The sequence below is a fragment of the Strix aluco genome, chromosome 1 (assembly GCF_031877795.1).
Source record: "Strix aluco isolate bStrAlu1 chromosome 1, bStrAlu1.hap1, whole genome shotgun sequence".
NCBI lineage: Eukaryota > Metazoa > Chordata > Aves > Strigiformes > Strigidae > Strix > Strix aluco.
Window position 1 is genome coordinate 43,221,535 of NC_133931.1, and position 23,212 is coordinate 43,244,746.

The window sequence follows — 23,212 nt, forward strand, 5'->3', positions numbered from 1 at the left end:
AGTTAATCCCCACAGACTTTTATTCATTAAATTCTCCAACACAGATTTGATAACCAACAGCTGGGGATGCAGAATGAGGAAAAAAAGAAGTAGTATGCCTCTGGGGAGGAAAACAAAACAAAACCAGAGCCCTGCTTTTAAGAGAGCTCTGCCTGGATGGTTAGATGGACTGCAAAAACTCCTGTTTGAGCTGTTCTGGTTTTTGACCACCACTAAATTGAAATAAAATCTGAATGCCTGTTTGTGTTCAGAAAATAGCTTCCTACGGGAAATTTCTGTCCTGGCAGAAGTACAAATTGACACATCATCTTTAAATGGTTTAGAATTTCGTTCTGGAGTATACAGCTTGTCTCAGAGTTAAATGCATAATCATTCTCAGCTTAGTTTTCCTTATTTTCTTGCCTCAGGTGTATTTAACCATCTACACTTACTCTCTGTTCTGTAAAGCTGAAGGGAAGGGTCAGCCATATTTTCATTTTTTCTGAGTATGGGTATCTGAAAAAAGAGCCACCCTAGACTACATTTCAGTTTGTTTGTATTACATCTACATAATTCAGTGCAGTGATATGTGAATGCTTACAGAGCATCTTGAATTCTTTAAACTGGAAAAAGACTGACTAGAAATTTTTCCCTATCCCTTAGTTTTCTTCTACAACATTCCAAAATAATTTTTTTTCCTTGAATATTTGTCTTCATGATCCTCCCATCCCTTTCACCAATTTAATAATACAGCCACCTGTACTGACCTTAACACACAATGATTTGTAAAAAACAGTTATGTTACAACTAGCCTCAGATCTAATCGGTGCTGTCAGCTCATTAAAGATTGACTTCTTCCTGTGTTGGTTAAAAAAATCCTATGTGGACCTTAATGCTTTACTGAAAATTTCACTCATTAAGACAGTAAAGTCATCACATGGGGTTTTTTTATACTCTTTCAACTTCCTTGTACTTTTTACTAATCTGTTAATTGATAACTATAATTCTTTGCATCTCCCAAAGAGCATGGTCAAAGAAAAGAATTAAGCAGGCAACACATGAGTTCTTTGGCCAAGCTGTTATCAGTTTACCTTGAAATTTAACCCCATGTGCCTCAATTTGTCTATCTGAAATTCTGTGCAATGACCTTGTCAACTTTCCTACATCATAGAGACATTGTGAAGCATGAGCTAGAGAAACCTCATGAAGCTCCAGCAGCATAAGTGACTGAGGGACAGACCTTTTGGTTCCTCCTGGAGGACATCATAAAAACCTTTGCTGGGGTCTGGTGTTATTGCCTTGGAGTTCAGAAGATAGTTTTAGAGAGCATGAGTTCATAAATTGAGGACAAGTGAAAAAGACAAGGCTTAGACATATTATACAGCTTTGCCTCCTATCAACACTTTAAACTCTTTGATCAAAATTTACATCTTCAAACACTTGCTCTGACCTGCTGCCTACTCCTGTAGGTGTCCAGGCTCCTGAGGCTCCTAAATCGCTAACAGTACAGCTTTGCTGCCAGGCACGTGTACAACCATGCCAGCTCTGACAACACTAAGCTGCTTAGTGTCTTAGCTTTTAGGGCAATGCACAGCTCGTTTTGTCCATCTTGCCTGAAGAAACCTGACTGTCGCCTCTTACAGCACAGGCAGCAAGCTGTTGCTGTCCTCCATTCCTCTGGGTAGTAGGCAAAGAGCTCTCTCACTACGCCAGTGGTCCAGTTCATTGCCTGTTTTAGAGCAAGGACTTAAGTCCGTATATCTTAGCTTTCAAGACAGTAAACTAGCTCAGTGCTCCTCCTCCTTTCTAGGTTTTGTGTAAGAAAAGGCTGATATGTGTATATCTAATTCCACAACAGACTTCATAGCTACAAATGCCCAGTGACGAGACACACCTAACTTTAAGTCTGGGTTTAGATACCCATTTCTTTGACAGACATGGAAATAGTATCAAAAATGGACCCTGATCTAAAGGTCCTGCTTCTGCTCAGGATTCAGGAGCTGGATATCTAACGCAAACCTGATGATGCCTGGAGGAAACAAGCCAACCACCCACATTGTTGTATCACTGTGCCTGAATCCCCAGTATGAATCTAGTATACTCAGTTGTGTTAACTGTAGGTGCAAACAAAAGATCTGGGAAAATACAGGTACTACTGAATTATATTTGACTGTCATACTTGCAGTACTAGATGTAAAAAATGGAGCTGAATGCGTGTTCCTAAAATCAACCCAGGATTCCCACGCTGTTTTAAACCTGAAGATGGTTGCCACTTCTGTTACTGTAGCCCTCCAGTTTATTTTGTTTTTCCCCTTCTGAATTTATTCTCACTTATATACAAATGGTATAATTAGATATTTCTGCATATGTATCTTTATATCTAAGTAAATAAAGGTACACATACACACACACACCCCCTCCGCACACACACACAAATTCTACTCAGATATATTCAGTTACTTTTATATCCTTTGGATTAAATTATCATGTATAATTATCATGTATATTCCCAGACCTGTTGTTTCCCTTTCATTTTATTTTGATTTGGAAGTACATTCCTCTAAACTCTCTCACATGCAGGGCTGGTCTTTTAACAAAGGACTGACTTTATACATATATTAAATTTTTAGCCAGTTAGATACATGATTTTTTTTTTTCCTATGAAGATATCCAGCCTGTATTTCTGCATTGTATTTTTGGCATAGTGCCAGTTTCTAATCTCAAATAGTACTAGAAAGTGACATTAGATGGATAAAGACTTTTGGACATATGCTCAATTAAAAATAGAAAGGCAATGTCCACCTCCTTCAAAAATAATCAAACCATATTAGGTGTTATCACCACCAAATTTCCATCTACCAATCTTTTCCTCTATCTAAATGAAGACTCAGATGTTGTCAACATAAATTTTTCTACACACAGTAATGTTGATTAAAAATTATGCATAAACAAAATGGTACTACTTCATTTTAATTAAAATTTTAATAGTAAGATGATGGGGTTTTTTTTAATGAAAATATTTTGGTATTGATGTTATCCATTTTTAATCAAGTTATAATTAAATTACCAAAAGCAGTAAAAATATTTGTAAGTAGGAAGTCTGTGAGTTAAATACATGATCACAGACAGAATGGTAAAAAGTATTGCTGCTGTCTTCAATCAGTTCTATCAGTAAAAAAACAAGAGTACTTTAAAGTTTCATTATGTGAGGCACTGAAATTAGACTGGATAAACTGTTGAAATTTTAATATTTTAAAAAGGAAAGCATACATTGGCAAAGCTATAGAATAAGTGATGCGCTAATATTTTTTTTCTATCTCCTAAGTTCCTTTAGTCAAATCTTTTGCTTTGTGCTTGACACAGATACAATCCAGTACATCTAATTTGTAATGGAAAAGATCTGTTCATTTCCCCACTTCATTGGTGGGGAACAGAGTGATCCTTGTGGTCATTCTCTGGTGAAATACCATCACAAAGCCAAGAAAGAGCAGATGAGTTAACTTAGAAGACAACATATCACCTACCATTAAAAACTAAGGAGAGGTCAGTAATGGAAAGGCCTGGCTGTCAACACAGTTTTATAGTTTCTGCTTCTGCTGCTCCATTACAGCAGAAAGTTGATGCATTTTCAAGCTTCCTCCCTCCTACTACTATTACCCTTCACTTGAGACAAACAAAAAACTCCTTTTCTGTCCCATCAACTGTTAGTTTTTGACATTTTCCCTTTATAAATTTTGTCAGGGAGTCAAAATCTCAGAAAACTCATAAACTGAAAATAAAAAAATCTACAATTAATTTTGAACTAAATGAAAAGTTACTGTTTTCCATAATATCAAAGTGTTTAAATTTTTACTTTATTTTCTGTTTTGAAAATATATACTCTCTTTCTGCTTTTGCACATTCTATTCAACTCACTTCAGCTCTGTAGCCAACCACCTATGTTCCTCTTTCTTCTTGCCTAATACAGCATGAGCAGACCCAGGAAATTCACCCAAATGTATTTCTACTCTTTCTGCTTTACCTCCCAGATGAGGAGGACTGCTACACTGCATCAGCCACGTCTGTGCCAAGCATCTAGCTCAAACTTGCTGTAAAATGCCTGGGGAATGTGCCCAGATGCTCCACGCCCCTTCAGGATATAGCTGCATTATATTGTGCTATTCTGTGAAATGCATTCACGCTCTTATCTTCACTATACTGAATATTGAACAGTATCTATTTTCAACTCACTTTCTAATTAAAAAATGACAATTTTTAATGAGTTATCTTTTTATGTTATTGTCTCTTAACTACTTCTTGACAATTTCAAACACTAATTAAGAAAAAAATGCTCAGATTTTCAGAACATAATGAAGGAAAGTAGTATTCTTATATAGAGCTGACATTGTCTGAAGGGATTCTAAATTGGAGACATATATTCAGATGAACACCTTGGAACCTTGTGACAACGATGACATACAGGTTTGTATTATACTGCCAAAGAAAGTATGCTTTATAATCAATCTTGGCCATGCTTCCATAAGACTGTAAAGGCACATTTATGTAGTTACGCTTTTCTTCTGAAGAGCAGCCATTGACTCCCTCTTTTTGCAGGTAGAGCAATCTCTGTCTTCAGAGACGCAGAAGACAGCACAAGGTCTTAGAGAATTAAAAAATAATGTAGAAATACAAACCCCCCTCTGGACCAATCTTTACTTGGAGTCATAATCGTCTGGTTTTCACTTCGAATGTGTTAAGAAAAAAGTCAACTTGCAAAAAGTTATTTGATCACTACTGAAATAAAACAGTATTTGCAAAATCACCTCCAATAAGGTCACCAACCAAGGTGAATTCACAGCAATCTCTCAGGAGCTGTGACAGAACAATAGACCCGCCGCATGGAGTAACCGGGCAGGCGCGCAGGCTCTGCTGCTCTATCTCGTCAGATAAGCAATCCTTGGGACTTCAAATAAATCACGAGGAACAGCTAGCGGAAAGAGTGATGTCGGATAGATCTCCTCTCATGTTTTTCTTAGCACACCGCCACAAGGAAATACTCAGATGCTGAAGGATGTCTGTTTACTCAGAAAAGACTGATCTAAAAAGAAGTGACATACTATAATCTGGTCACGCAAACTGTCTCTGAGCAATTAGACTGTATTATTGGTTTAATGCTATTTTAGGTTTCTTTTTGCTTTTGAGAATTAGACTTGTTCCTTGAAAAACACAGTATGTGCTATGTCACGTTGTACATCCACTTATGATGATATCAGAGGATATTGTAGTCATGGCATCATTTTTGTAAGATATATAACCTCAAACTGAACTGAGTTACTCTTTTGCCTTTTTGAACTACAGAGAAAAAGAAAATGTAATAGCCTTTGTTCAGAACGTTTTCTGGATACTAATCCTTAACTTTTATCTCCCTTCAGAAACACTGTAGGAGATGGGGTTGCAAAGTAATTTTTGTGTGGCCCCATTTCAGAGCTAAAAAGCAAATTTTCATTTAGATATTTCTTTCTTTTTATTGCCATTGATATTTCTTAAATTACAAGTTTTCATAGACTTTACTCAAAGTAAAAAATTAAATTGAGAGATAATTTCTAACATATCTGGAATTGTTTATACTGCAATGAATAACAACAGACTTGTTTGCAACTGAAAAAAAAAAAAGCTCCCTATCAAGATGTAACTTAAAATAGCTGCAGAGGCAAGAAGATAAGATGAGGGAGTACTAATTAATAGCAACATGTTTGTTCTACAAAGGAGCTGATTCAAAATAGAATGGCTTTTATTTGTGTGAACCATTTCTACTGGCTTGGTAAACTAATGTATTAAACAAGAACTGTAGTCAAGCCCCCTCCACACATGTGCACACACATGCACACACACAGACATCCTGGCATAAAAAAGTACAACGGGAAGAATATTCCTGCAAGTTAGAAGGGAAAAGTGTTATTCCTGAGACTGATGCACCTTTTAGTCACATCACAATTACTCCTTACAGCAGAATCCAGGTAATTTTGTTTAGACTGTTTTCAAGTGAACCTCATGATGAATTCCTCACTCTCTGGGAGACCAAGCTGTTGTGAACGCAGCTCAGCTACAAAGTCCTTCTCATAATCATCTGAAGTTTCTCTTTGTTGCCCTTCCAAACGTTACCTGCATACAGGTTTTAAAATAACTCACAGTCATTCTCTTGCATTCTCACAATCTGCTGTATCATAAACCATTTAAATTTATTTTATTTTATCTATTTGAAAATTTTTTAATAAATATATACACATATGTATTGGGAGAGAGAGAAAGAAGCAGTATATCCATTGAAAGAGGGAAGTATATTCACTGATAGATATATGTTTGTGCTGAATATCTAACAATGACTAAATTTAGGTTATACTGCAACACCACAAAACTTACATTAAGGAAATGAAGATGCCATTAAGTATACTATCAATTTATCAAATTAATTAAATGCGTGCATAAGTCCTTCCTTATTCAGAAGAAGAATTGCACATAGTAGAAATGTCTGCACAAATATAGATCTGCATGCTACATGCAGTAGTCAGAAATAACTCTAGCAATGGTATATTTGTATGCTAGCCAGATCCCAGGGTTTATTCCTCTCACTTAAGGTATGCTTTCTGAAAATTGAAGGTTTGCAAGGTCAGCCTATTTTTAGATCAATATTTATAAACTTCAAAGATCAAGTGAGAAATTTGGATATCTCTTTGGAAGAAAAAAAGGGAAATCTTTTTTTTTTCCTGCATTTTTGAAATAGAGTCACAGTTTAATTTTAAAACTTTCTTAGTCTTCTCTTTTATCAGTGTCCTCTGGCCCTTAATTCCTATCATTCTGCTTGAAGTTTTAGTACTATTGTTTACCCTTTCCCAGTGCAGTTATGTTTTTCCTTAATTTTAAATACATAAGAGCTTTGTTGAACTGATTCATGTTGATTAATCTTTTATCTATCTTCAATAATTCAGCTTCATTCTGTACTGCATGTGCTCCAAATCACATTACATAGACTATGCAAATATGTAAGACATATCATGGTATAAATGTTTTAGTGATCACTTTAAGTGAGAACAGAAGTGTAAATCTCAAAATTGGAGAATGGGATCATGGAAGGGATAATGATGATTCATAATTGATCTTCTGCTCTCAAAAAGCATGTTTAATAGTTAATAATAAAAGCTATTCTTTTATAGGGACCAAATTGTTTATACATATATATATATACACACACTCTCAGAATGAATGAATAAATAAATAAATAAATAATGTATGTTACTAGATAATGGAAGGGCTTTTATACGCTGTCAAGTTCAAAGATTTGTTAACTCCACAACAGTATTAGACTATGCTATCTTTTATGGCATATAGCAAAGGTATATCCCCTGATTTATTTTTAAAAGCCCTATTGTCAGGGTTGCAGACAGACAAGCTCATGCATTGGGTGTGAGTGTCAAGGTTTTGGTAGCAGGGGGCGTACAGGAAGGAGTGGAAGGAGGCTGAGGCTGCCCTGTGCAGGACACAGCTGATTCTAGCTGGCTCCAGCAGACTAACCACAGGACATAGCTGAGCCCATCAGCCACATGTGGCACATCTGTGATAACATATTTAAGAAAGAGCGAAGATGCTGGACAAGCAAGGAAGGGAGGAAAAAAAAGAGTGAGGAACAGCAGTGAGCATCAAGGCAAGAGGAGAAGGAGAGCAGGAGGCACTCCAGGTGCTGGAGCAGAAACTCCCCTGCAACCCCTGGAAGAGCCCACACTGGAGCAAAGATCTGAACTGTGGCCTGGGGAGACCTCACACCAGAGCAGGTTTTTTTCCTGTAGGACTGCAGCTCATGGAAGGACCCACACTGGAGAAGAGGAAAAGCATCAGATCGAAGGAGAGGCTGAGAGGATCTGTTATGGACTGTGCCCTCCCTGTCCCTCACTGCACTGCTCCAGGGGTGGGTGAAGGACTCCAGAGCAAAGGAGTGAAGTTGAGCCTGGAAGAGGGAAAGATGTTGGTTTACTGTTTGTCTTTGTTTCTCACTACCTGAATCTATGTTCACTGGCAATAAACTAAATTAATTTTCCCCAAGCCAGGACTGTTTTACCCACAACAGTAATAGCTATGCAATTTCTCTGACTTTATCTCAACCCATGAGCTTTCTCATCCTATTTTCTCCCCCTGCCCCTCTAAGGAGGGGAGTGGGTGAGCAGCTGGATGGGCATTTGGCCTTTAGCTGAGGCTAACCCACTGCAGCTCCCCAGGAGAAACACAGATCCCTGAATTTAGAAACTGCAGCTCCTCGCTTGTGCAACCATCTAGCTGAAAATCAAGGTGTTTCATGAGAATTATTGCCTCATAAATATTCCTTTTTTAAACACAATGCCTGGTAGCAGCAGATGTAGCTAAGAAAAAAATGAGGCTGAAAATACTTTTTGCCTTAGCTATATTCAAAAGATTCAGAGCTAAAATCCTCACTCTTCTAATAGTAAGTCCTTAGTCATAGTGATATTTCCCTTGATACTGGTGGATTTCAGACAACTGGTCCACAAACTGACACAAACTGTGTCCTTTGCCCAAGTAATCCCATTGAAGTAAATGAAGCTAATAGTGTGACTGAGGGTTTATAACCATAGGTCACATAATTGGAGCTCAAAGTTGCCTAAAGTGAAACCATTCAGAGGAAATTCACTGTTCAGTGCATTTCAGGACCTGAAATGCTAGAAAAAAAAAATTGAAGTTGTCGAATATTCTGCTATTTTCTAAATGAAATTTCAGTTCTTTGGTTTGAAGACACTTTTCTTTTAGAAATTTACCATATGTTTAAAATGATAAAATAAGAAAAGAGCACAATCAAAATAACATATCAAATCATTTAAATGAAATATTTCAAACAGATCAGGGCTTTTTCTTCTTGGTTGGTTCCCAGTTTCCTTTTTTCCCTCTTTTGAGATTTTAAATCTGGCTTCACTGATGATAAGAAAAAAACCTGAAATCTCAAAGGTCATGTTTAGAATTTAACAGGACAATCCGCATTATGATCACATCATAAATGCTGGTTTTCATAACATCTAAAGATAGAATATAAAAATTGAGTAATTGGGAGACTGCTACATGTCAGCCAACATAGGTTGTCGTTACTATCCTAATGCTCAGGGACTTGTACCAAATTGTGCCAGCAGAAGATCAAGTGGATCTATATTGTAACCATGCCATTCAATTAATGTCTACAAGCAATTCAATATTACTAATGCATGAAAAACTAAAACATGATTTTAAAAGTGCATACTTATAGTAACAGAGATGCTCAAAATAAAGCCAACAAACATTACTCAGCATTAAAAGTACTTTTACAAAATGCTTACTGCACATTGCTGAAAAAGATTAATATTTTTATGCTGGGAAAGAGTAACGTCTCTTTTATGCAGACAAACTACATGTCAAATCACTGCTTCAATCTTTTCCTTTTCACAACAATGTCAGTAATTAGCCAATACATTTCAATTAGAAAAGGCAACTTTTTCTATTTAAAGAAAATTGATTTTAAGTCCACATGAAGTCACTACATAACAAATACGTATCCATCTAAGAATCAAATTTAGCCACTACATTTGCTTTGAGAACATGTGCAATAAGAACAATAAATTCTACTCGGATCAAAACCCTAGCCTGAGGTCGATGGACAAATACAGAGAAAAAATCTTTGCACCAAAGTTTATGATGAAGTAGTAGCATTGTATTTCATGGGCTTTTGTCTCATTATTAGTATCCTAAAGTAAGAACTCCTATAGCATAACTAATTATTCACAAAAGAAAGGGTTATATCAAAACAAGCTGCCTCATAGGGACAGAAAAGAGATGAGTGACATGAGGAAGCAACCCTGTTCATTCTGGGGAGGCAAAACTAAAGTGAATTCATTTCAGCAAAAAGAAATGCTGATGCAAAATCTTTATAAGGAAAAGAAGCTCATTTGGTTTCTCCTCCAATCTTATGCCATTTCTTTATAAAAAGGAGTGATTTGAGTAAACTAAATTATACCAATGGTGAATTTGGCTTAGTGCTTCCAAGAGCTCTATATTAACATCTAAGACTGAGACTGACTTGTTAAAGCATAAAGTTTGTAATATTTCTGGGATACATTCTACTTCAAAATGTTCTAGGTTGTGTGATGCTCAGCCATATTCTCTATCTCAGCTCCCACCTCTGGCAAAGGCACACCTCAAAACTCATAAATCTGATAAGCCTAATTTCAGAGTCATTTGCAATTCTGTATTTGCTCATATTTTTAATATCAGACTGACAGAACAGCTGTAAAGGGGTACTTTTGAAATGTCATATAAAATTATTCATATCACTTAATTTCATCAAGTAAGATATTTATAACTGATGACAAAATTTGCTCCTGAGCTAATACTGACTAATACTGTCCCCACCCATAAGCCTTTTGCAGCGCCTCATTTCAGTTTGCCTTTGGTGCCAGAGCCTTATCTATGAAACAAACCCATCAATTTCCGGACAAAAACTGGAAAAAGATTAGCTCCCTCCCTACTGAGATAAATCACTTCCCAGTGTATTCACTTGCAGACTTCAACATTTTTCATATGGTTTTCACTCTGAGTCTATCTGTAAAGGAATGTTAGCTTCAAGAGAATTAATACTCGTGTGATACAAACCTATGACTGCATGTCAATTTTCAGAAATGGTTGGTAGCATTATTCTTTAGCTACATATAAATGCAAGCAACTATTTACTTATTTCACATGAATGAGCATAGTGTTTTTTGAGCCAGGCATAAAAGGAAGAGAAATACACTTTTTGCACGTGTTCAGATTAAGTTGATAGTTAAACTTTAGATAACAACTTTAGAAACTCGTATCATAAAGCTGCAAATACATTTATGATTCTACATGTGAACATTATAGCATAAACACAGATCCTACAATCTTCTAGAAATATTCCAGTTCTCTAGCAGCCAAGGTCCCAGTCCAGACCCCTTTCTCAACTACGAGGAATGCTGCGTAAATTCTTGCATTTTAACCATTATAAACAGACTGTTAAGACATGGTTTGTAAGGGTTTTGGCTTGGAATCACAGAGCAGCTGATGTTGGAAAGTGCCTCTGGAGGTCACCTAGTCCAACCCACCCCTCAGAGGAGGGTCAGCCAGAGCAGGTTGCCTGCAACCATGTCCAGACAGATTTTGATTATTTCCAGGGATGGGACATCACAGTCTCTGAGCAACCTGTGCCAGTGTTTCACCATCCTCACAGTAATAAAGTTTTTTCTTATGTTCCAGTGGAATTTCCTGTATTTCAATATGTGATCATTGCCTCTTGTTTCACTAGATACCACTGAGAAGAGTCTGGCTCTGTCTTCTTCACCCCCCTCCCATCAGCTATTTAAATGCACTGACAACATCCCCCTGACTTTTCTCTTCTCAAGGTTAAACAACCCCAGCTCTCTCAGCCCTTCTTTGAATGTCAGATGCTCCAATCCCTTAATCATCTTAGTGACCCTTTGTTGGACTCATTCCAGGACATCCATGTCTTTCTTGTACTGAGAATTGGTTTTTCTTTTACTTTTTTCCTTCTACCTTTAGATTTGGAAATATATATCACATACAAAATCTCTACTACAGCACAGTAAACTTTGTTGCCAGGGTTTTTATTCCCTTAGGCTACAGAAAAGAAAAGTTCTTAGCAAGACAACTGGTACAATCTTATTGCAAAAAATATCTGGGAGGGAAAAAAAAAAAAAATGAAGTAATCACACCAGCACAGCAGAGAGCTCTGCTTTAAGGCATTCACTTCTTCATCCGCATCCAGGTAACAGTCTAGAAGTGGTATCACATTTTCACATGTCCTTTTCTGGTGCAAATGTATCAGATGAGGGTTAAGGTTTCAGGACCACAGAAACAGCCAGTGAGAGTTGCCTTAGGAATGGGAGGAGGACAGATTCTTCCTCTCCATTACTGCTGGAGTTACCTATCGACAACATCTTTCCACAGACTGACACTGAACAGAGGATTTGAATGAAAAGATTTTTAACACGGACATTGGCATGTATGAGAAACAAACTTGTTTAATGACTAGCCCTTTCCCAGAAGTCCAAATAATCTTTTCTAAAATTCTTTGTAATCCATAATCACACAGCAAGTAAACTAAGGTACAAATGGCAGCAGCCTTTGTTTTGAGTTTTAATGCCTGGGGGTTTTAGCACACAAAATTATCAATTAAGAGCATTAGATATCTAACAGACATTCACTCACAATCTTTAACTCTGCAAAAGAAAGACAAGGATAGGCCTTGTCATGAGATATGAGTTTGTATAACAGCTGTTGGAAATTAAGGACCACAGAGCTGTTTGAGAACAGCAGGAAGCCAATGACCATAAAAGCTGTGTCTGAATCCGAATAAATTAGTTAATTATTTTTCCCCTACCCTTGTTGTTATTTTGATGCCATTATTAAACACTGTGCAGGCAACTCTCACAACAATTTGATTCTCATTTCTCACTGAAATAACTGCAGTCCCAGCCTTTAAAACTTGATGCCTGAGCAGCTCACACAGGGCTAATGAACATTCAAATCCTGGTTCTGTTAGTTTTGGAAAGACTAATTGGAAAGCAGAGTATGCATCATCTAAGCTGCTATGTGTCATGCTGCTTCGAAAAAAACTGATGACTGATTTATCTGAATACGGGTAAGCCATCTGGCTTAGTGGGCACCCTCCCTCGTTATGAAATGGTCACAGTCTTATTTCTTTAAGATTTACCATGCTAGGGAGGCCAACAGTTTAATGTCACAACCTAAACCACAAAATATATTTTTGTTTGTCTAAGTTCACCTATTAGTAGATAAGACTTACTTCAAACAAAACCTTATGTCTACCTAAAAGAGAAGCTAGAAATACACTTTGCATTTCTCATTCATCAAGAGAAGGATGTAGTAAAGTAAATCTAATGTTCTGGAATTTCTACAGAAGTGCAACACCAACAGTCATTTTAGGTGCAAAAAAATTACACAGACAAAAACTTTCCATTAAGTTTTAACCCAGTTATTAGAAAAATCGGAATTTGCGGTGTCTGAGTAAGATAATCTTGATCAAAATCCCTTAAATTTCCTTCAGTCCAAAATGTAATTGTTATGTGAATATTTGCCCATTATATCAAAGGCATGAAAGTGCACTTGTCATGATAGTGTATGTACATTCCCCAGCATTGCAATGAATGCTTTGATTTTCCTGTGTCACATGTTGTTTTCCTCTTCCCAAGGCAGAAGTTTTAAAACAGGCTTTTGTTTTATATACACTACAAATTGTTAGTAAATTCTGGATTGGAAAACCAAGCTTCCTTCTTGTGAAAAACTGTTCCTTTTCTACGGATACCTTGTCCCCAGAAAAGGGAAAGTGAGAAAGATGGAAGCTGTACCATACACATATTTGAGCTAGCTTTAAAAAAATGTTCTTTCCAGCACAATTCCAGTCTTCTTTTAGAGAGTTCCTTTTTCCAGATGAAGGATGTTACTGCTTTAATCTATATTTAAGATGGTCTAAGTCCAGGCCATCAAGTGTCTTTTAGATAACCCAATTCAAAATTCAGTGGGAAGCCAGCAGAAGGCAAGCTGGCCTGTTCACAATACAGGGTGCTGCTGAGGAGGTCTCCAAGGGACTCCATGCCACCTTCCTAAGCAATGACGTCTAGGTTTATCACATGCCTACAGACAGACCAACATTCAGGCCACAGTCCACAAAGACAGAAGAAATCTAGAATCAGCAAAGACTATATGCCCTCAGCTGCAGAGTTAAAGGGTAGGTTATGAATATGTATCTTTCACACAGAGAAGACTGCATCATGAGCAAGAGCTTCTCTGTATCTCCTGTTCACCAGTATCACCTCCATCTTGCTCTGCTTCAGCTTCAGTTACCTGGGGTTTTATCCACAAACTAATACTATTCAATCTTCTAGGCTAACATAGTAACAAATGTAGAGCTGTGAATGACCAAAACAGGTAGAACTACACCCAGCGTTGATGTAAAAGCTCCTACCATCTGAAGAGTTCAACTTGTATTATAATACATTATAAAATTATCTGACAGAAAGACCCAGTGGAATAAAGCGCTTAAATACCTGGTAGCTTTATGTTTGTAGCCTGGCCCACCTGATGTCAAAATTAAAGGGAGGCAAACATTTAACTGATTAACAAGATCAAAGCCTAAAGTTTAGGCAGGCAGATCATATGCAGTGTTGAACACTTTCAGCTACGAGCTGTCTAATGTAGCAGCTCTCAGCTGTGGCCTTACAACATTCTTTCTCCCCTGGCCAAACTTTCCTGTTACTCTATTCAGGCTTCCTGTAAAATGTGCTTCAATTTGTTTATCCATAGCAGTATTTGTATGATTTCTAATTGCAGAAAAATTTCAAAAGTAAAAATTTTTTAAAATTTTAACAGCTTTAAGAAATAAATGAAGTTCTACACCAGTTCTTTCTCAAATATTTTCATTAAAATGTCAAAATGCAGATTCATAAACATTTTCAAAATTCAAAATCAGAATTACGTCAATGGAGAACAACCAGATCAAATACCATTCAAAAATACAAAACCAAGAGGAAATATCTAGATTTCTGATCTGATTAACTATATATAACAAAGTGATTGAGCAAGTTTCTTAAACCAGACAATGAAGTTGCTAACTGGGGGAAAATAACAGTTAGTAAACAGTATATTCTGCTTACTGAAGTAGTACATGTAGTGCTCTAAAAGTGCAATATCTTAAACAATGCAAAAATTATAAAATGCTTTTATCTAAAAGTTTACAATGCACTAGAGAACTCCCTGTTCAGGGAATTCTGAGAAGCTAATAAAACTATTCATTAGAAAATAATTACAACTTAAGCTGATCAGAATGAGAAAATACATTTCATTTCTAAAGCTTTGTAAGATCATCTTTTTTTAGTTCTTAGTTCTTGCTTCAACCTTTTCTTCCTCTGAATTTTGAGATTTAAAATAAATGTAGGTACCTGATTTGAACAGTAAAGTATATTGTTTGAATAAAGCTCTCAGCACCTTCCTGCAGAGACCTGAGGTCAAAATATATTTTAGAATAAAGTGCAAATATAATGTTGAACATATTACTCTGGCTCTTCTACTAGAACAAAACACAAGTTTTGTTCTGAATTCGTCAAAATGTATTCTATGAATTTGGGGACCTAGATCACTATGTAACAATAGGACATTTGCTGACTGAAGAGACTGTAACAAAAGACACACAATAGATACGCATTTAGAATGGGACCAAAGCATCCTCGCATTGAGAATACTGCTTTATAAGAGAGAGCTGTCAAAGGAACAAAAAGACAATCTCAAAGCTGAACTATTTTTAAGATGAGTGGGCCTGCATATTCAAACATTTAGGAAAAGTACAACATTTTTACTGCTTGGCAAATGTAAATCACTGGAAAAAAAATCTGTATCACAGACTTGCTGTTTTCAGCTGCAGGTGGTAAGTAAAGAAGTTGTGGGAGGAAAATATTTTCTTACGTTGTTGAATTGTCTTTGGTCTTTTCAGTTAGATTGTTTCCTATTAATTTTTATACTCCTGATAACTATGTTGTTATTGAAGCACAGAAGATATTCATGACATCTTTGTGGCATTTAAAAAGATAAGGCTCAACAATGAAGTACCTACAATCTATTATTACAATGAGCAATGGTAACATGAAGCACAGCAGAGTGTGCTTTGGCAAAAGGGCAGATGAGGCACGTACAGAACAGAAATTATGTGGAAAGTGCTGCTTTAATGAAGTGTTACTCTAAAAGGCTGCTGCTAATGTGTTATTTTCAAAGAGTTCACCCTAACAATTTGTGGTTGAAGGTATCTCTTGGACAGCTCTACCTTAATATATAGTCTTCAGAAATCCTTCAGCAGCAGTGACATTGGGAATGTGGATAGAATAAACCAATCCAGTTGGGTCATCTGTCAGCAACAAAACTGAGGGGTGGAGGAAAGAGAGACTACTTTAAGTCAGAGTGATAAAATACCATGACTGAATTGGATCTTCACAGCTACAACACTGGTTTTATGTGCTACTATCCTCCTACACCAGCATGGCAAAAGCAAGGTTTTTGTCTTTGTGAAGAAAATATCTTTGACCTCAAGAACTCTGGGGCTAAGCCAGACCAAACATCATCTTAGCCAGAATCTCTGAGCATGGCCAGCAACACAGTCTTAGGGAGGAAGGCCATAAACTTAGCACCTACAGATACTTTCTCTGGTCCATCAAACTTGCCAAATTCCTTGACTGAATGGCATCCTGAGTCTGAGATTGCTTACAGACCATAAAGTTTAACAGCTGCTGATGAATATATTCTCCATTAGCTTTTCCTTATTTCTTCCTTTGTCTGTTTATAATTTTGAGCATCCATGACAGCTTATGGCAAAGATTTTCACAATTTCAAGTTTTGTAGGAAAAAACAACCTTTTCCATTCAAATTCACTGCCTGAAAACTACATAGACCTAGTTATGAGAAACAGCGATTAATTCTCAACATCATTCTCAATTGACTTAATTTTATTTGATTTTACTTTTCTCTCTCATTCCTTTTGGTCATCCTTCTCCTTCTGTTAAACCAGCACAACACAGCTGCAGTTAGATTGAAGCGTTGCACAGACCACCTATTACTCTCTAATACAGTGAATTATGTACACATTAAATGGACCAGAAAAGAATTCCTGAAATACGCCACTAAATTTAATGACTTTCATGAAATCTGGAAGATAATGGCCAGCACAATTCAGCAGAGCAAGACAGATGTAGAGAAGGGAATTACGAGAATAGAATTTTTAAAAATGCTATACTCTAAGTGTCTACAATAAAGCTGCAGTGCACACCTTCAGTTTCTTGGGAAATACGTCCTATTTTACCAACTACTTTTAAATCATCAGAAGGTACTCCTTCCATGTGTCTTTAAGTTTTGTCTAGCTTGGCTTGAGTTATCTGTTTGAATTGTCCACACAAAATGTGCATGCTAGATAGAAAGAGAATGAAATTCTACAACTATTTACTCATTTGAAGTATTTAATGATGAAAACAAGAAAACAGAGCCCAGTCTTACAGTTCTTATATGATCTATTTTTAGTCATAGTTCTATTGTTACAATATAATTGGTTCCTTACACAACAATACTTTTTCTGTGCTATCATGCAGGTAAAATCCCATGGATGGCAATTTATGTCACTGAATATTGTATAACTATGACTTGAGAAGTCATTCCCAAGTGATCTTTATCACATATCAGAACACAAAATGCAGTCACAAGGTATATGGCACCAATTGTGTTACCATGTTTAGTTTACAGTTTCTAAGGATACTATTTATTTTGCATGTTCTGCTGACACACGTGATACCAAGACAGTATAACACATACAAAGAAACAGAAAGCATGTATTGCTGTGGCACAAACAGTAAATGCATTGAACATTCACTTTAACAAGGAGGGGCTCATAAAGACATTTTTTAAAGGATTGTAACTGTACAAATAAGCTACTTGCTTTTTGATGTGCAAATAAAATTGTTTACATTGTAGGAAATAAGATAACAAAAGTGGAGAGTGTGTGTTTTGCTACCATTAGGTTAGTTAAGATAACTTCAGCACTATAAATGTGGATATAGCTATGTCATTCCCCTTAGAACTAGCAATCACCCCTAAGCACAATCAACAGAAGAACATATTTTCCTCTTCAGTATATCAGTAAGAGTTAAATCCACCCAGCCACTGTGTCTGAAGTCCCACATTAGGTAACTAGGAACCTCATGGGAGAATTCAACATCTCCAGGTTTGTTAGGTTTGTCTTTAAAGGCAAACACAAGCCTGCTGTTTCCACACTCGGCTCCGGGACGTATGTCGGCTCCAAATCTATGTCTGCATAGCATAGCTGGAGCAAAATTAAAAAGAATGTACTGCTGAGTTCACTTCTGTGATAAGGCAGGTCCATATCATCCCACATTCACTATTGCTATTCTGGAGCAAATCATGGCTTTTCTTGCTGGATTTTGTCCTACTTGGCACAAGCAATTTCATATTTTCTAAAAAAGAAATTGGAATTTGACTCCCAAACAAACTTCAGATCGAGTCTCTGTCACTCAAAAGCAATAGAAAAAGTTAAGATATAAAAGTTAAGATTGGTTTCCATTTTAATTTACTGGTTCCAAAAGAGAGTTTGGTGATCATGTCATCCAAACATGCTCTTACAACTTTATTCTCTGGCAGCGGGGATAACAAAACACAAGTGTCTCTACATAAGAATGACCAGAACACAAGTCCAAATGTAAGGTAAGGCACAGTTTTCTCAGCCCAGCACTTTGTAGGCTCATATACAAGAATTTATTGCAAAAATATAGCCATATTAAAATCAACAAAATTGATTTCTTTACACAAGAGCAACTCCTTCAACAAATATGTCTTTCATCTTACAAAACCACTGTATGTATTAACCATAAGTTGATACCTTATTGATTTAAGGTAAACTGACTTCATGCACTATAAAACAAAAATAGAGAAGCTGCCTGAAGAGATTCCACCTACCCAATTAGATGATCATCTAGTCTCCTTTGCAACCTTAATCCTTATGGTTCTGTAGGTTTTAATGTTTCTAAACCATGTCACTTAGACTGAAAAATAGGATCTAGAAGGTATGGCAGATTCATCACACTTTGCCTCTCCATATTTAGACTGTGGGTGCTGAGACAGAAACCGTGTTGAACAAGTTGTTCATACAGTGCCTAGCACAGTAAGGCCCTGATTTCATTTGTAGTATGTAGGCTTTGTGGTACATAAATACATACAACTGGTATGTTACTTTTTATATGGTTTATAATGTTAGGGTTTTCCTGTGGACAAGGATGGTGTATCAGCGTGTGTTGTGTGAAAGCTGTGAACAGTTGGTAAAGCAAGAACTGTGTAATTTAAAAAACAATATGAATAAATTCCAATGGAAAGAATATAATTGTTGCTGCCTAGTACAGAATACCTCAAGCAGACCACTGGAAATCAGTAGTAAAGGTCAGCCAATACAGCATGCTAATCATAATGCCTAAATTAATAACTTTCTAAAGCAAATATCTGGCATCTCAGGAGCTTCAAGGTTTTTCCTCCACTAATCACACAGAGCCACAGCTTGTGTATTTTGTCACTCCTATTCCTACAGAAGGTGCATAGCCACAGGTGCAATGCCCCAGAATTAGAGCTTAGAACACAGAGAGATGGAGCATTTTACTGCAAATCTTCCAGCCAGGGTTTTTTTTCTATAAAGAAAGAAAAGGCTTTGGTGTCTCTTTTTCTCTAATGCTGCAAGCAATATTTTGAAGATGTACCTGGCCACTCAACAATATGCTCGTGTCATTCTCATGGATTTTGGACAGAATATTCTTAACATATTTTGCCAGGCTGGAAAAATCCATGAACTTGAATTTATAATCCTATAAATATATAACAGCACTGAGAGATAACTACCACTGCTTGGTAATGTACACCCCACATTCAGCCAAGAGGCAATAGCACTATGTGGCAGGAAAAAAAGAACAAAATAGACAATTGCTGTGCTCAGGCTCACTGCTGGCACCACAAGTATAAGAAACTATCCTTTTCATTAACTCAGTTAAACATGGGAGAAAATTTACAAGATAGGCCACATAAGACAGTCCATGTTTTTGGTTTGTGTATATCCCAAGGTGGGTTTGGGGATTTTTCAAAAATTTTAAATCAAATTTTCTGCAAATTAAATGCTTTTAATTTCACTTGAGCTGTACAAGTGGTGAAATTGGTAACAACTCTTAAAAAAATTCTTTTCACAAGGGCAAAGTATTTTATCTTGATTAAAAATGCAAAGGAAGAGTAAAAGGACTGCAGTTGACAGTTACAAAGGAAAATATGAAACTGTTCTTTCTCATTTATATATTTCCTTAATTTTATGCTCTAACAGAATGTGTTACTCCAAAGCAAGTCATATAACTACTTAAGTGTCATCTCTTAACCTAATCTATTTTGAAGGTGTATTCATAATCACTAACACACATTTTTTCAAATATAGGCACCTGAGGTTAAGCATATAAATAAAAATAGTCTCTTTTTAAAAAAGAGGCTGTCAGTGAAGTCAAAGAAAGTTGCAAGGCCTCTGATCCTGTGGAGATGGAATTAACCAGTAAGAAAAACAGTTATGAGGTAATGTGATTAACTTTCCTAATGCTGACAGAGAAAATGTGAGGTAGAACAATGAATACATAAACAAATTTAACATTTTTCAGAATGTTACAAACAAATATTTTGGCCCAAACTCTTCCAAAAAAACCCCCACAAATATAATATGCTGCAGTGTAATCAGAATATAAATTCATCCTGATACATTATTACTCTATAGAAAGAATCATCAGGAAAAAAGTGATAGAGGTATTACCTGATGCTCTGGAAAGCAACTTGATAGCCACCAAGGTCTTTGAAGTACTATAGAGTGAGAGAAAAATCAAAGTCACATAAATGATATTTAAGTGATGGATACTGCTTCTTTCCACTCACATATATTACAGCTACAGTGTGTTCCGGATGCTATTGCCCTAGCTGAAAGCAAACGTTGATGTTAGTTTAGTATCATTTTCTATAGTACCTATAGCAACAGCAAACACATTATTGAATGCTTAAGCAACAGACTGATTGCTCCCTTATCACAGTTTCAGTTGTTAATCTTTGAGTGGTGTGTAAATGACTGATATTCTATAACATATGTCTTCTGTACTGTAAACTTTCCTTTGTACAAACATTATCTTTTGCAATACACTTCAACACTGTAGAGAAATATTTGATTTAAGATTTTTAAAACATAGTTTATTTAAGATCTTATTCTACACCTCCAATACTCACTTAACAGCTTATGTGTATCATAAAGAGTTTGGAACCTCTTAGAATCGGACATTACTTATTAATGAGATAGGTCAATTACACTAGCAAAGACAGCATGCAAAACATTGCACAAACATTAGCTAATGAACCTTTATAGCATTTTCATGAGAAATTGTATTAGATGTATTAAATGTGGAAAAAGGCAGATTAATGCACCAGAGAGGCAAAGTGTTTGAGGATACAGGTACTGAGAGAAATGTCGTATTCCCCTGACCACAGTGGTACAAATTTATTTGCTTAAGTTAGATATCAGGGCTAGATAAAAGGCTTTGCTGAACATTCAAGAACCATGGAAATCCAAGACCAGATCTAGGAGAGTTTAAGAACAGTTCCAAATCCTACATCCAGGCCAAACAATCTATGCAAATTATCAAATTATGTAATAAAAAGCTATGTTATATTACTCATTTTGTATTACATGACAGATGCAGTAAGGTATTACTGAGAACCTTACTGAGAAGCACTGTAGTTTAGAATATTGTTTCATTTAAATTGCTGCAGTTACATGAAAATGGAGGAACGTTCTGATGAATCAGGGCATAATATAATGCCTAAAACACACCACATAATATATTCACATTTCACTGTGTAGATGAACAACTTCTTGTCTGAAATAGAAACTGGTTTTGAGTATCAAAATATCAAAGCATATATCCTGGCCAAATTCTGATGTACTTTCTCTTTTCAATATTCTTTGCAGGTGGTTCTTCCCAGAACCAAAAGACAAGGAAAAATTCAGAGAAGCAGAAAGTAAATTAAAACTATATGAAAAAAAATGAAGAGAGTTCCAAAATTAACAGTGATCTACCATTAAAATAAATAAGTAGGATGATAGCTAGCAGGCTCTGATGATAAGATTTTATTTTTAAATAGAGTAAGGATTCCTCCTTCCCCCACTGTATATCTGATCCTACTCAGATCTCCTCCCACATCCTACCTCTGCATTCCATCAATGGATGAGTAACAGACTATTTCAAATGCAGGAATAAAAAGTAGCCTCTACCCAAACTAAGTAAATGACTGAAGAGTCTAGGTAACTCCATAACTCTGCATCTGCCCCAAAGTTTTCTTCTGTTTAAAGAGAGAACCTGCTGTTGAGACGGGATTATGGAAGGCAAGGTGCAATAGGAGACAGTGTGTCTATAGCCTGTGTCTAGGCAACACCACCAGTTGTCTCAGGTTTTTTGTGACTTTCATAGCCTGTGGTGTCTTCCATAAAATCTGACAATAAGTGAGAGTCTCAGCTTCGTTAAGAATAATTACATCTCCACTCATTTTAGTAATGAAGACAGTTCTGAAGAGACTAACCTAGAAGTGCTCTGACAACTCACAACCCGGTTGCAAACAAATTTAAAACCAGAAATCCTTCTTTTTAATATCATGATTTTAAGATGCTGAATTGTGACTTTAAAGAAGCTTGGAGATGGCAACTCTGGACTTTTCCTGCTAGGGGAAGGGAACAATGTTTGATACATATAAGAACATGTATCACAGTATCTCTCTGGGATAGGTAGGTGACCCAAGTGGTATTTCCTATTCCAATTCCCTCTCTACCATTTATCACCAGGTAAGCATAACTTCATATAAATAGCTCACGTAAAAACTGTAGGGAAGTAGCATACAGAAAAACAATCAGAATACTAATAACATGCGTTCAGAAAAACAGCAAGTTGACATTGGAGGATATGGAAAATGAGAGCAAAGTGATAAAATCCTGGAGCTCTGTATCTGTGGTTTGTGATCAGAAGTTTTCACAAGAAGGCTCTGCTTTCCTTACTTACCAGTTTATTTGTTGTGCATGATGATGCAAACTAGTGTAGTTGTGAAATGCGTGAGGGACAGTTTCTACAATGAGCCTTAAAGCAAACAGAAGTGTTTTTAAGCAGTGCCACCCGGAGGTGAAAGAGAGCTTTTCATCTCCCATGGCATCAAGGCATATCTATCTAACTTCTTTTACACCAGCTATAATGATACCATAAATGCAATAGTCCTTTAATGGTCTTAGAGTCCTGTAATGGAAATGGTCCTTCAGAGCGCTCGCCAGTGAGTGGATGGACTAGTGGAATCTTCACTGAGCCAAGTCCTATCCTAAATGTAAAGTGCAGTTTCACATACCTGAGTGAGTCCCAGAGTTACAGTAAGGGCAGAATCTCACGGTTCATGTAGTTGGCACAGGAAATAAGTCTCTTTGCTCTGTCGGAGGGCTGTGCATTTATGCTGTGCTGTAGAAAATGCAGCATTCAGACCTTTCCTCCTTAAACACACTGCCCCAGTGAAGTCACATGAAACTGGTCTCCTGGCC